This window comes from Mustela putorius, unplaced genomic scaffold (genome assembly GCF_011764305.1).
Source record: "Mustela putorius furo isolate JIRA1106 unplaced genomic scaffold, ASM1176430v1.1 tig00000450_pilon_pilon_pilon, whole genome shotgun sequence".
Taxonomy (NCBI): domain Eukaryota; kingdom Metazoa; phylum Chordata; class Mammalia; order Carnivora; family Mustelidae; genus Mustela; species Mustela putorius.
This window is the reverse complement of record NW_025421385.1, coordinates 12,650,891-12,665,160: the sequence shown is the minus strand read 5'-3', so window position 1 is coordinate 12,665,160 and position 14,270 is coordinate 12,650,891. Positions and strand designations below refer to the sequence as shown.

Below are 14,270 nucleotides of genomic sequence, written 5' to 3'. Positions count from 1 at the left end.
GAGACACTGCTATTTTTTTTAGATAGTTTTAAGTAGTTTCTTCCAACATTCCCCCCACACACACACAAAAGAACTGCACAGCACCCAAAGGCTCCCTCATTCTCTGCCTGTGTTAGAGGCCATCGCGCTGCTCTGTTCTGATAAGCAGCTCATCTCCCTCTTCCTTTAACAAAAGGAAATGCATGCACGTTCTGAACTGTTACCTGGACTTACAGGCCAAGAGCTGAGCTTATTAGCACCGGGCTGTGACAAGCACTGCAAGGGAAGCAAGAAAAAATGTATGCCTTTGTATTGTCTTCCTCTCTTCTAGATATGGTAAGCATGCCTGACAGTGACGAAGCCTGAAATCCCGTTAAGAAACATGACAAACTTGAAAAATATCCAATAAGAGCTCACATTTACTGATTCCCCCCAATGCCCTTGAGGTACTACCGTCATAGCCAGCAGAGGGAAATGACCACAGCTGGACGCCAGAATTTATGAAACTGATCGGTTTTTAATCTCGCCACCAAACTAGGTGAGCATCATAAATGGGAAAGTTATGGGGTTATTGTTAAAGAAACAGTACTCAGACCAGAACCCAGAAATCAGTTAACTAATTCTAAATAGGAGATAGAACAGTCTCAAGCAGGAGCTAAAATAGAAGAGAATCTACAGTCAACAAACACATGAAGAAGAATCCCAGATTTAGAATTGGAATATTTCAAAGAAAGCCACTGATGATCTGATCTTAATTAGAGCATGTGATCTCTTGGGTCAGGACGAGAAAGCAGATACAGCCAGGTAGAGGCCAACTAGAGTTAAGAAGGAGGCAGAGTGATAAAAGAAATTTAAGATTCTATTGCCATTAATTCCCAGGCATCAATGATAAGAATGGGGAAAAGGAATAGAAAGAAAAGATAAAGAATGATCCAGAAAGAAAAAGATGAAGTAAAATAAGTTTTTATTCTGTCCATTGTCAGCTGACCCTCTGAATAACTATCTCTATGTCTTAGCTCTCCCTTGTCTTCTTTGCATCAGATTAACCACTGTAAAAAATATTTTAGGGGCTCCTGGGTGGCTCAGTTGGTTAAACATGTGACTCGTGATTTTAGCTCAGGTCATGATCTCAGGGTCCTGGAATTCAGCCCTGCCTCAAGCCCCACAGCACAGAATCTGCTTGGGATTCTCTGTCTCCCTCTCCCTCTGCTCCTGCCCCAACTTGTTCTATAAATAAATAAACAAATAAATAAATAAATAAATATCCTTTAAAAAAAATTTTAAATTCTTTGGACAGCCATAATGCTAGCAAATTCATTAGATCCTCTATACATTACCTAGGTTATGTTTTTGTTAAAATATTATTGCATTTCAGGGGCGCCTGGGTGGCTCAGTGGGTTAAGCCGCTGCCTTCGGCTCAGGTCATGATCTCAGGGTCCTGGGATCGAGTCCCGCATCGGGCTCTCTGCTCAGCAGGGAGCCTGCTTCCTCCTCTCTCTCTGCCTGCCTCTCTGCCTACTTGTGATCTCTGTCTGTCAAATAAATAAAATCTTTAAAAAATATATATATTATTGCATTTCAGTTTATCTAACATTACCCTATGAATATAAGGAGATTCTGATCCAAAGAGACTCTTCTTACAAATGCCTAGAAGTAGATATTCCACAGAGAAAACATTAGGTAGATGTGTTTAATTAAGAAACTGCAAGACCCGATTTCCTACAGAACCCACACATTCCCAGCCTGAATTATAGAAGTGGACTGAAGCTTTGCCGGTGATCATCGTGATGGGTCTGAAGAGGAGATGCTCTGAAGAGGAGAGACAGTCCTCGGAAGGAAGCAGACCACAGACCGCTGGTAGCAGATGCTGCGGGAAAGCCAGCCACATGCCCCTCTCCTTACCGCCAAGCCAGGTTGACCAGACGTTCATGACTGCGCGGGAAGCACTAGCCTCATGATGAGCCATCCAGCTATGACTGATGGGACTCGGTGTTTAAATATCCCCAGCTCCCGGCCCCCTGTGGGGGCCCTTGTGGGGGAAAACTCGGAGATGCATGTTTTCTAAAGTCTCTCAGAGTTCCCCAGCAGAACTGGACTTCAGTTCCCTGGTCATAATTTGCCCACAAAGGAGAGTTTTACCAGCTAACTTTCCACCCTGTCCCACTTCCCCATTCCCTTTCCAAGTATTTCTAATGTTACTTCCCAAATATACTACATGTACCCAAACCCCCATCTCAGGGCCTGCTTCTGGGCAATCTAAAACAGCATGCCGTTTCTCTCACAGAAGTGTTTCTACTCATGGTTCCTACTCATGAACAGCCCAACTCTTGGTGCCATAATCCCTCTTCATTATTTCTTCCTAAGTACGACCCAAGGCCAAGACTACCTCACTATAGTATTAGGTGACATTTCAGTGGTGAACAAGAAGTGACTGGCATTCTCCTGTGATTTGTGAATCAGCTCTCCTAGTTAACATTCTTACTATATTCTTCCATTTTCTTTTTATGGAATCATAGTTTAAAAGAAACTGAGTTACTAGTGAACTTTCTGGTAGTCTGACTGATGAAGATAGTCATTGCCTTCTGCAATATCATTTGAAAAACATTTAAGACGGAAACTTTACCATATAAAAGAGTCTTGTATTATTGTTCTCTGTAATATAAAATGCTGAGCACACAGGCCCTTCATGATCTGGCTCTGTCCACATCATCTCTCACTTTTCAGAAGGCTTAAAACCCTAGAAATAATTTCCACCTACACAAGACTGGTGTCTTGGAAAGAAAGAGAGAGAGAGAGAAAGAGAAAGAAAGAAAGAGAGAAAGAGAGGAAGAGAGGAAAGGAAGAAGGAAAGAAGAAAAAAAGAACGGAGGAAAAATGGGAAAAGAGATTTCTCCAAACAGATGTACACATGGCCAAAAAGAATATGAAAAGATGGTCAAGGTTAATAATTACTAGGGAAATGCAAATCAAAACTACAAAGAGGGAGCACCTGGGTGGCTCAGTGGGTTAAAGCCTCTCCCTTCGGCTCAGGTCATGATCTCAGGGTCCTGGGATCGAGCCCCACATGGGGCTCTCTGCTCAGCGGGGAGTCTGCTTCCCTTCCTCTCTCTCTGCCTGCCTCTCTGCCTGCTTGTGATCTCTGTCAAATAAATAAATAAAATCTTTAAAAAAAAACTACAATGAGATAATATTTGACACAATAAAAAGTAATTTTTTTAAAGAATGGCTACTATAAAAAATTATTAAAAAAGGTAAAACAGGGGGCACCTGGGTGACTCAGCTAAGCATCCGACTCTTGATTTTGGTTCAGGTCATGATCTCAGGGTTGTGAGATCCGACTCCACACTCCGTGTAGAGTCTGCTTGAGATTCTCTTTTGTCCTTCTCCCTCTGCCCTTCCCCCCCACATGCTCTCTCTCAAATACATAAGTAAATCTTTAAAAAGTAAAAAAAATTAAAACCAAAAAATATAAATAACAGAAAATGACAATTGCTATTGAGGTTGTAGAGAAATGGGAACCCTTGTACAGTACTGGAGAATGTAAAATAGTGCAGCCTCTATAGCAAACAGTGTGTCAGTTCCTTAAAAAATTAAAGATAGAACTACCCTATGATCCAGCAATCCCACTCCTGGGAACATAACCAAAAAAAAAAAAAAAAAAAAAAAAAAAACTGAAAGCAAGGCTTCAAACAGATATTTGTACACTAATGTCTATAGCAGCTGAAAGGTGGACCCAACCCAAAGTGTCCATCAACAGACACGAATGGATAAACAAAATGTGGTATGCACATACAATGGAATTCCAGCCTTAGAAAGAAAGGAAAATCTGAGCCAAGCCACAACATGCAGAGCCTTGCAGACATTAATTACGCTGAGTGAAATAAACCAGTCACAGGAGGGCAAACACTGTGTGATTCCACTCATTTGCCTACTCCAGTACTCCAAGATACTGGAGTAGTCAAAGGCACAGAGAAAGTAGAATGGTGCTTGTAAAGGATGGAGGAAAGGAGAGAAGGGGAATTACTGTTTCCTGAATACAGAGTTTTAGTTTTGTAAGACGAAGAGAGTTCTGGAGACAGTTGTACATTAATGTGAATATACTCCTTGCCAGTGAACTACATCCACAGAAGTGTTTAATGGGAAATTTCCTGTTATGTGTATTTCACTACAAGTCTTCAAAAACAAGAAATAAATTTAAAACCTTTTTTTAAAGATACTACTGCAAAACTTATTATTTTTCAGTAACGGAAATGCATTTACCATGATAATCTTCAGAAGACTAAAAGTATGAGAATCATGGTTAACATGTTGTTAATGTTGCATCACCACTTCCTCATATCAGGGAGATCATATGATAGTTGTCTTTCTCTGCTTGACTTATTTCGCTAAGCATGATACGCTCTAGTTCCATCCATGTTGTCGCAAATGGCAAGATTTCATTTCTTTTGATGGCTGCATAGTATTCCATTGTGTATATATACCACATCTTCTTGATCCATTCATCTGTTGATGGACATCTAGGTTCTTCCCATAGTTTGGCTATTGAAAGTGGTGATGCAACATGGGGGCTTAAGTGGGTAGGAGAAGAATCAATGAAACAAGATGGGATTGGGAGGGAGACAAACCATAAGTGACTCTTAATCTCACAAAACAAACTGAGGGTTTCTGGGGGGAGGGGGGTTGGGAGAAGGGGGTGGGATTATGGACATTGGGGAGGGTATGTGCTTTGGTGAGTGCTGTGAAGTGTGTAAACCTGGTGATTCACAGACCTGTACCCCTGGGGATAAAAATATATGTTTATAAAAAATAAAAAATTAAAAAAAAAAAGAAGGGCACATGATGTGATGAGCACTGGATGTTTTATGCAATTGGTGAATTGTTGGACTCTGCATCTGAAACTAATGATGTACTATTTTTTGGCTAGTTGGATTTAAATAAATGAAAATAAAGAAAAAAAAAAAACATGTTGTTAATGAGCACTGTCTCTTTCGCAGGGAAGAGCCAGAAAAGGAAAAAGGCGCAGAGAGAACAGGCAGTTTGCTTCAAGTGTTATTAACTAGCTACAGCATCAGGGTAGAACCTGTCCTCCTGACTCCGCGTCCACGGACATCATTGACAATAGCATGTTATTTCCTGTGTCTTTTTTGAAGACGTTGTTTCAGACATGTTCTCCTAAATTCTGACTCCTTTAAAAAATGTTCAGTATTTTAGGGGTGTCTGGGTGGCTCAGTCGGTTAAGTCTCTGCCTTTGGCTAGGTCATGATCTCAGGATCCTGGGATTGAGCCCCAGGCTGGGCTCCCTGCTCAGCGGGGAGCCTGCTTCCCCCTCTACCTCTCTCCCTTGCTCTTGCTTTCTCTCTCAAATAAATAAATAAAATCTTTAAAAATATATAGTCAATTTTTTTTTAAATTTCCACTGCATAGTTTCCTTTTGAAATGTTCCTGAAATGTGCTCTAAGGGGGACCAAACACAGCAGCACAATGACAGATGAGCTCATCAATAAGCTATTCTGTAGAAGCAGCTGGGTCCTTGGCCCTTAAAAAAGCTTGCTCCATAGGGACGATAAATCTGCAAATAATGACTTCTCAGGAAAATCCTCAGCTGTAACCAAAAGTTCAGCTCATCCCATGGGCCATGTGTCATGCTATTGCTTAGGAAATGCATACAAGCCTCACCACAAAATCATGTATTACCTGAATTCTTCCTCCACTGAGCTGAAAAATCCCCCAGGGCCTTCTAGATCATGCCTCTGTTTTATAGCTCAAAATCAACTTTTACACAGAGTTAGTAGAGCATTTTTTAGAATCTCCAGCACAAGATAGGCCATTCTTGACAGAAGAAACCATTTCCAGTGTCTAAAAACCCTTAGCCCAATTCTTTTACAACCCTAAATCATGGTATCATGCAAACACATTTCACCTAAGCATATATAAAATTGTCTTTCTTTGCATATTCTTTTGATTTCTTTATGTCTTTTCTAGTGCCTTTCATCTTCTAAAAGTTGCTCTGAATTATGTAAAGATATTGTGCTTGGTCAAAGAGTACTTGTAAGAAAACGGATCCATAGAGAGTAACATCACTGACCTAGGAGTACCCCACTTTGTAAGAAACTGCAAGACTAAAAGCCAGGTGATGTTTTGCCTTATACCATGTGGTGAAATCTACCTTTCTGTTGCTTGCTTAAAGGAATTTAAGAGTCATATACACATACATATATCAATATATTTATACAGATACTAATATTTACACACATACTAAAAGCTATGTAAACATACATATACATGTAAGTTAAAAATATGGATAACTTTATTTTTAAGTTAGTATATGTGTGCTTATGTATTCCATCACCTGATGGCTATTTTAGGAAGTTTTAGTATAAGAGGCATTTCTGATTTTAAAACTTATGAATTGGTAAATTAACTACTGTATAACTATATGTATTACAGCTATTGGAAGTGATGTGGATATATATATATATATATGCTGACATGAACACATATTGATAATAAATTGATTAGCAAGAAAATCATTACAATATTATACGTAGTGTCATTTTATTTTTTGGAAAACTTAGAAAAATATTGGAAACATATACACCAAAATGTTTAAGTGATCAGCTGAAAGTGGTAAGTCTGTGATTCATTTAAGTGAATAAACTATCTTAATTCATTTATTTCTTTCTGTTTGCCTCCTTATCTCTCCTTTTTTATTTTGCTTAATTTTATTTTCTAATTTTTCTAAATGAACACATGTTATTCTATAAGATTTTTAAGCACTTTCGAAATTAATTTAAATTTCCAACAAGCAAGAAGATGGATTGTATCAAAAACAGAGCAAGTAAAACAGAGAGAAGGTGTGGAGATGTATGCAGAAGTCCTAGGAGGAGGGACAGTGCCGCATCCCCTGAATGAGCATACCAGCCAGTGCTGTGAGCTAAGAGGATGGTCCTCTCCTACAACCCAACCTACACCATTAAGTCTGGTATCCTTTTCCAAACTGGCAGTGCCCAATCATATCACTGTTTCCTGAGAACAAGACAAAAGAAACAAAGGATTTCACAGTCTTGGTGTTTCACAATTGATTATATAAAGTTAGGAAAGATTTTTAAGGAGCATCATATTGCCAACACAAGTCATTGTTCCCACGTCATATGAGTTGAGCAACAAGAAGTTATTAAAAACAGCCTGCCCCAAGTATAGACTAAGCTTATCCTAAAGCTTTAATGTAAGACCATTGTTCTAGAAATCCATTCTGGGACCTATGAAGGAAAATGAATGTTAGCACACAACAATAGACAGCATCAGAGACAATAAATAAATTAAACCAAAGTCCCCTTTAACGATCTTTCCCACATGCCTGAAATTTTTTTTTAAGATTTTATTTACTTATTTGACAGACAGAGATCACAAGTAGGCAGAGAGACAGGCAGAGAGATTGGGGGGAAGCAGACTCCCCGCTGAGCAGAGAGCCCAGGACCCTGGGATCATGACCTGAGCCGAAGGCAGAGGCTTTAACCCACTGAGCCATCCAGGCACCCCATACATGAAATTTTAACAGGGAAGTAACAGAATTCAAAATGTCCTCAATTATTCTTACATTCAGATTTTCGAGTGGTACGTAAACAATCCTCACCCATGAGTGATCACCCTGAGGTAAGCTGCTCACTTACAGCAGCTAAAACATCCTATGTTGCCCTGTGTCAGTATTACACCTTCCAATTTCCACTTTGGGGCACTCTAGGAACTCTAGGAACATATACTGGCAAAGAGTGCATCAATTTTACACCATTAGTCTGAATTACCTTCTCTGAAGAAACATTTTTAAATATTGGAATTTTGTTCAGAATACACTCAGAATTTGGTTGTTGACTAACAATAAATGAAGCTCAAATAAATTAGAGGCTCATTATTAATAAAGTATCTCATTTTGGTATAATTAACATAAGTTTTTGATATAAAAACATAAGATGCTCAATAATGCTTTGAGTCATTGCTTTATATAACTAACTGATGATTAAGCAATATAATAAGTAATTCACTCAAAAAATACTGGTCCCCACTCTGTGCCTACCAGTTCTAGGCTCTAGTGACACAGTTTAAATGAGAAAGGTAAAGAATATACCTTTAGCTGTTTACACTGTAGTTGGTGAAAGAACAACAAAAAAAAGAATATAATAAGCTCTGATTGAAGTATTCATAAAATTCCTCAGAAATTTTTTCCAATCTATGGCAAGCTCATGCAGACATTTTTCCAGGATCTATGCTAATAGGTAATTGCTAATCAAAGGTGCAGAAGACTTCAGTGTGGTTTTCCCAAGGGAAAATGAACTCATTCATTTTTCTTATCTGAAAGAAAGACACTTCACATTCACTGAAACTTCCAGAAGAGTTGTCTCACAGAAAGAGAAACTCTGGCTTTCAAGTATCATTTTCTGCAAAAGTAAATTCTACCTAATCTAAAAACTGATTAGATCTTTGCTATAGAGATTCTCATAAAACTGACTCCAAGAAAAATCCCTTCCTCCAAAATTCACATGCAGTGTACATGCAGCTAAAGAAGAAAAATACATGATACAGACCCAATTGCTTGCACTCACAGGCGTGTGAAACCATTCAGATGGTGAGAGAGGAAGCAGGTCACTGCTGGGCAGGCAGACTGGAGTCTCAAAAACTGAAAAGTCTGCATAATATGTATTGAACAGATATTAACCTCAAACCTCTTCAGTCCTCATGAGATAAAAAGTTGGTCGATTCACCTCTTCTAGGTGAAGTCTGGGAGCCCCAAGCCTCCCTTGATTGTTGATGCAATAAAACAAATGAAATCAATGAACAGTTACTGAACTACAAACAATACGGGTTTCTAATAATTTTATACAAAGAATGTACAAAACTAAAAGAAACAGTAAAAGACCAAAACAGTAAAAGACAATGAGTCTAAAGGAAATTCACATTTTTAACCATCTTCTTCCTCCCTCAGCTTTTATATTATTTTCTCAAACTCCCAGGCTCCAAAACTTGGAATCATTCTTATTATAGCCTCAAATGTCTTACATCCAAGCACTCAACAGACTTTGCCATTTCTTACTGTTACACATGTCCCACATTTTTACTGTGTCTACTACAGTCTAGGAGTTCCCATCTCAGTGCCTACATTTTGTCATATTTAACTGACCTTCCGGAAGCTCCTTTATTCTCCATACATCTCATTTACTATTGCTAGGTTAGTATTTTCAATTGCTAATTTCATTAGATCATTTTCAGATTCAAGAACCTTCAATGGCTCCCTATTATCTACTGGACCAAATCCACATTCCTGCACGGTGCATTTGATGCCTTCATGTACTGGCCCTGTCACACCTCTCAGGGGGGACACCAAGAAGCCCAGGGAAAAGAGCCTGGCCTTGGTATCGGCAGATCATGTTTTTTAATCTCAGCTCTGCCATTTATTGCTTATAGGACTTTGAGCAAGTTACTTAAATTCCCTAAGCGTCAGTAAACTCCCTTGAAAAATGGGAATAATAATATTTGTCTTGCTAGGTTATGGGAATTCAATATAATGCTCCACACAGTGGGTTGGCACTGTTCATTTATATTTTCATTCCTTTGTTCACATAGTCTCCCAACTGGAATGCCCAACCCCCTACTCTTCTTCCCTGGAGGGAAAAAAAGAAAAAAAAAAAAAAGCTGTCTTCCAAGGCAGATCCTAAGAGAACCTTCTCCCTGAAAATTTTCTATATTCACAGCAATGCACAGAAATAATGTTTTCGGATTGGTAAAAACTATGTTTACCTCATAAAGGAAATCTTTGACCAAGGAAATCACGTAGCTTGGAAAATGCTCTTTTTTCTTTAAAAAAAAAAAAAAGGAAAAACATACCTTTTAGATAGGACAAAAAGAGAGAGAAAGAGAAACTTCCAGAGATTAAAAAAAAAAAAAAATCACTGTGGCAGAACTCCCTCACATTTGGCCCAGACTATTTCTCCTAACCCTAGAATTTATAGAATTCATCAGTACTGCTCAATTCAGAGCATTTTTTTTAAACCAATCTTTCTTTGATTATGTCATTTATATAGCTCTTTCTTCTCTACTAGTCTAGAAGCTCTTAATAGAAGAAATGTAGACTCTTGTTTTTTATTCCTACAATTGCATTTACAACCGTTAGCCAAAATTATTCTTAAGACCTCAATAATACCAGTAGAAGGATATGTAGGTGGGTGGCTTAGATGGGTGAGTCGGCGGATGGATGATAAAGTTTTCATGCGAGGTTCACTTAAAAAGAAAATGTTTTAAGTCTACTCTCTGTAACTAATATTAAACTATGCTTTGTTAATTAAAGCCTAAATTATTTAGGCAATGCATCCAAGTCGTATGACAGCGTAATGTATATGTCCCCTTGATGTATTTTAACAGTCCACACACACTCTGGATAAAGCAAGAAAATACATCGCGGAGATGAGTAAATGCTCTCTGAATAGAAACATTTCAGAACCTCACTAATTTTAAATGGGTTATATAATGTGCATTTACTTTATAATCTGTCTGGGTATAAATAAAATCCAAAATACCTTTCCCAGGGAACTAAGCAGGATTTTAATGAAGAATTCTCAGAAAAGAAAACTAAGTTACAGCAAAAATGGGAAAATCTAAAACCTTAAAAAAGTAAGACAGTTTTAATAACTAAGTAATGACATCTTAAGGACTTATTTTGTCACTAATTTGTAGTGACACACCTGAAGGAAAATAGTAACTCAGAATTTTGCTTCTCCTTCGCCAAGGAGAAGTTGGTCCCAAACTTCTCCAGTTGTGCCTGATATCCAGGTAAAGTGCTAGTGTGCAGGGGCTTTCCCTGGGACACCTGCCATCTCTCTGTCTACGTTTCCGCCCCCAGAGTCTGATGATCCTGATCAAGAGACCCTTGTTTACAACCAGGGGACACAGTTAGAAAAAAATCTTTTGAAAAAATATATAGCCCCTCATAAAATGTCCCCAAATGGGAGCAGATGTACGGGACCCACTTAGGACCATGGAGCCCTTCAAGTGTATCTCAAATTGCACTTTTTCCTGTATTTTTATTTTCCAGATTACAAGTAGAAATCTCTTTACTGGAAAATCACTTTCCATCAAAAGCAATCTTTATCCACCCCATTGCTCACATGTCCCAGGGGGAATGTAAATGCTGATGATTCCTAACCCTTACATAGTTCATGAAATCAACAAATATTAATTGAGTGCCTAGTAAGTGTCAGACACTGCACTAATGATATAATTGTGGTCCTGCCCTACAGAGAATAACAATTATGGAAATCAGTAACCCTAACAAACATGTGCAAAAGAGAAAGAGGAGTATAAAACTGAGAAAAGTATATGCTGCTACAGAAACAGGCAGAGCCGCTCTGATTTGGGTCAGAGGATAGAGTAAGACCGCGTAGAACAAAGGCTACTTAAATTAAAATTTGATTAAGAAGGCCAGCGGGATTCTGTGGGAGAAAGAAAGACTTCTGGGCATGGAGATAGACAATTTTCAGAGCAGAGCAAGAGCGTGTGCACAGAGGCTTAAAGAGAATGTCAGCCTATGTGATGCTAACAAGGGATTTTTTTTTTTTTTAAATTCTGTACCTGAAGGTTAGGTGGTGAAGGGGCAGGGTCAAAATAAGAAAGATACAGTACAGGAGACTCTCCTAAGTGAGGGAAGAAAGTTATACTTTATCCTAGGGGAAAGGGAGAACAATTGTGCAATGCAAATGCAGGACTGTGAACAGTCTGAATTTTTATGGCTGCACAACTTAAATATGGTTTTGTAAGACCTGCCACGCACTCTTGCGTGCTATAGCACTTTCTGAGCATGTAATACAGGGTGTGAAAATGGCAGAGGAGTGTCTGGACTTGACCTTTCTCAAGGAAATCCGGGTGGGGCTGTCTGAGGCAGCAAAGCGTCATGAAGAAGAAGGTACTCCAGGCATCCCTCACTGGGGAGCAGTACAACAGAGAGGCGCCCAGGATGAGGAGGATGGCGCCTCTCCTCAGGTAGGTGTCCCAGACCAATAGAGACAAGCACAGGGGTCCCACGAAATCGCGATACTTTCATCTGAGAATTGCCCTAGCTTCCACCTCTAGAGCTGCTCCCAGAACCTTACTGGGTCTTTTATCCCAATGTCTGCATGGGGTCAGGCTGGCCAATGGCAACAAGCCTGGCTGCGGAGTAAAAGGAGCCCAAGGGGGTCTGTTTTCCCCCCTTACTACCTGTGTCTCTTGGGAGCTATGCACACAATCTTCCTGCATCTCAGCCTTCCCAACTTGGCGACCATTACTATCTCGGAGGGTGTTTCTGAGAAGAAAGAGCATGTGTGAAAGGTACCTAGAATATCCCTGGGTATAAGGGTAGGCATTCAATAAAAGGTGGTTCTTGCTGGGAGGCTATTGGCTCCATTACCTCTCAGCATCAGGCCATGGAAGAAAGAATAAGGAATAGGGAAGGAAGAATAATGAGAAGTTTGCTCATTAGGTGTAGGTGACTTGGGAGCTACTTTGTTGAATCTGAATTCCTTGGGTGGCAGAAAGTAAATAAATGTTCTTAGCTTGAGGATATGTGTTTGGCTCTCATTTCACAGTTGACATTCACACAGATACCAGGAATATGACTGTTAATTAAGTGTTCATTGAGTAGCCTTTTTTTCCCCATAACAAACATATAATTAAGATGTCAGGGTATGCATGCACACCCACTCTTGTGGGTGTGTGTGTACGTGTGTGTGTAAAGAAAGAGAATTCTTCTATAACAGAGTCATAGAATTAAGGAGTTGGAATGTCCTTCTGTTACATACCACTAGTTTATTAGGATAATTCCGAGTCCAGATAACAGTAAACTCATTCTCTCTTCAATGTTGCTAATCTAAGTCTACTTAAATCTATGATTTGTTACCCAAATATTGCTTTATAGATTTGAGTGAAGGCAAGTGAGAACTGGGTGCTTAAGTGTGTCTGGTATTCTTTCCTTTTCCTCTTTTCCACACTTCCACACTCAGCCCACACTTCTGTTCCCTCTGAAAGCAGGAGTTTCCTAACATCCCAAATAGGTAACTGTCCTCTAAGTTCCTCCTGGAAGAGAGCTTTAGACAAATGAGACAATGAAGCCGCATTGGCCAAATCTGTACCCATGTGAATCAAAGGGGTCTTCCTTTAAATTCTATGAAGACAGACAGCACTCAGAACATATTTGTTGAATAATTTGAGAAAATTAATGACACACTTATATCTGAGTTTGTTACTTACCATGGATGTGCCATGCCCCATCAATACCTAATCCTTCCAACAGACTCTAGAAATTCCCAGAGGGTATTAGAAGGTGTATCAGTAAGTCCTCCTGTTCTATAAAAGATTCAGATTATCACTTACCACAACTACCCAAAAGTGAAAGTCCAAAATAATACGAAACAAGAGGAAGAAATTTATATTGACCTTAATTCCTCTGAAGAAATAAGCTATGTTCCTTTAGGAACAATTCCTGAGGATAGAAAGTGAGATCCCAGCCCCACAATAACTTTATTTCTTTCCAGTCCTTCCCAACAGAAAACTAGCCTGTGAAGCAGACCACAGAAGGGTACTGTTAATTAAAGATAAATTAGGCGACTTTTTTCAAGCATTGTCTGATCATCCCTCTTTAATGCCTTAGACTGGATAAAACTACTCCACATTAGACAAGAGATGATGGATGCATCCAGAAGAAATGAAGGGAGAGAAGGGGCATAGTAAGACATCCCATACCCTGCAAGGGGGTCCTTTCTTACAGCCCTCCCAAATCTTCAATAAAGTTGTTAAAGCTCAAAGGAGCCTCGAAAAAAATACATTTTTATGAACTCAAAACACCATGTTTTTCACAGGATGAAACCAAAGCAATAAGCTTAAGAACAGGGCTGGAAAGGGGTTGTAGAGAGAGAAGTGTGGGAGTGGGAGGGAGAATGCTTATTCCAGAGCACTGGAGTTGGATTTGGGTTCAGTTTTACCAAACCTTTACAGGACAGGTGCCTAGGAGCACACGGGTAACATAAATTTCTTATTAATGGTCAATGAATGTAAATTTGTCTACTAAAAATCTTACCCACAAACTATACCCAGAACTTATATTATGTTCATGATGTTACATGATCTAAAGCTCTGTTGCTTGAGAGATGGGCATCCACAAGCCATTTTAGATGTATGGCGTCATAAAAAAAAAAAAAAAAATGTTCTGGCTTATGGGCAGTCACTAAGTAAATTCCCCTTAACTGATGAAAGGACATCCATTGCTGATTTTC

The 14,270-nt window shown here is 39.2% G+C and overlaps 1 protein-coding gene across 9 annotated transcripts in view; it reads right to left on the bottom strand.

The window, feature by feature from the left end:
- IPCEF1 (interaction protein for cytohesin exchange factors 1) overlaps positions 1–14,270 on the bottom strand; it is a 124,999-nt gene that overhangs the window by 60,827 nt on the left and 49,902 nt on the right. The gene's annotated exons all lie outside the window — the stretch shown is intronic.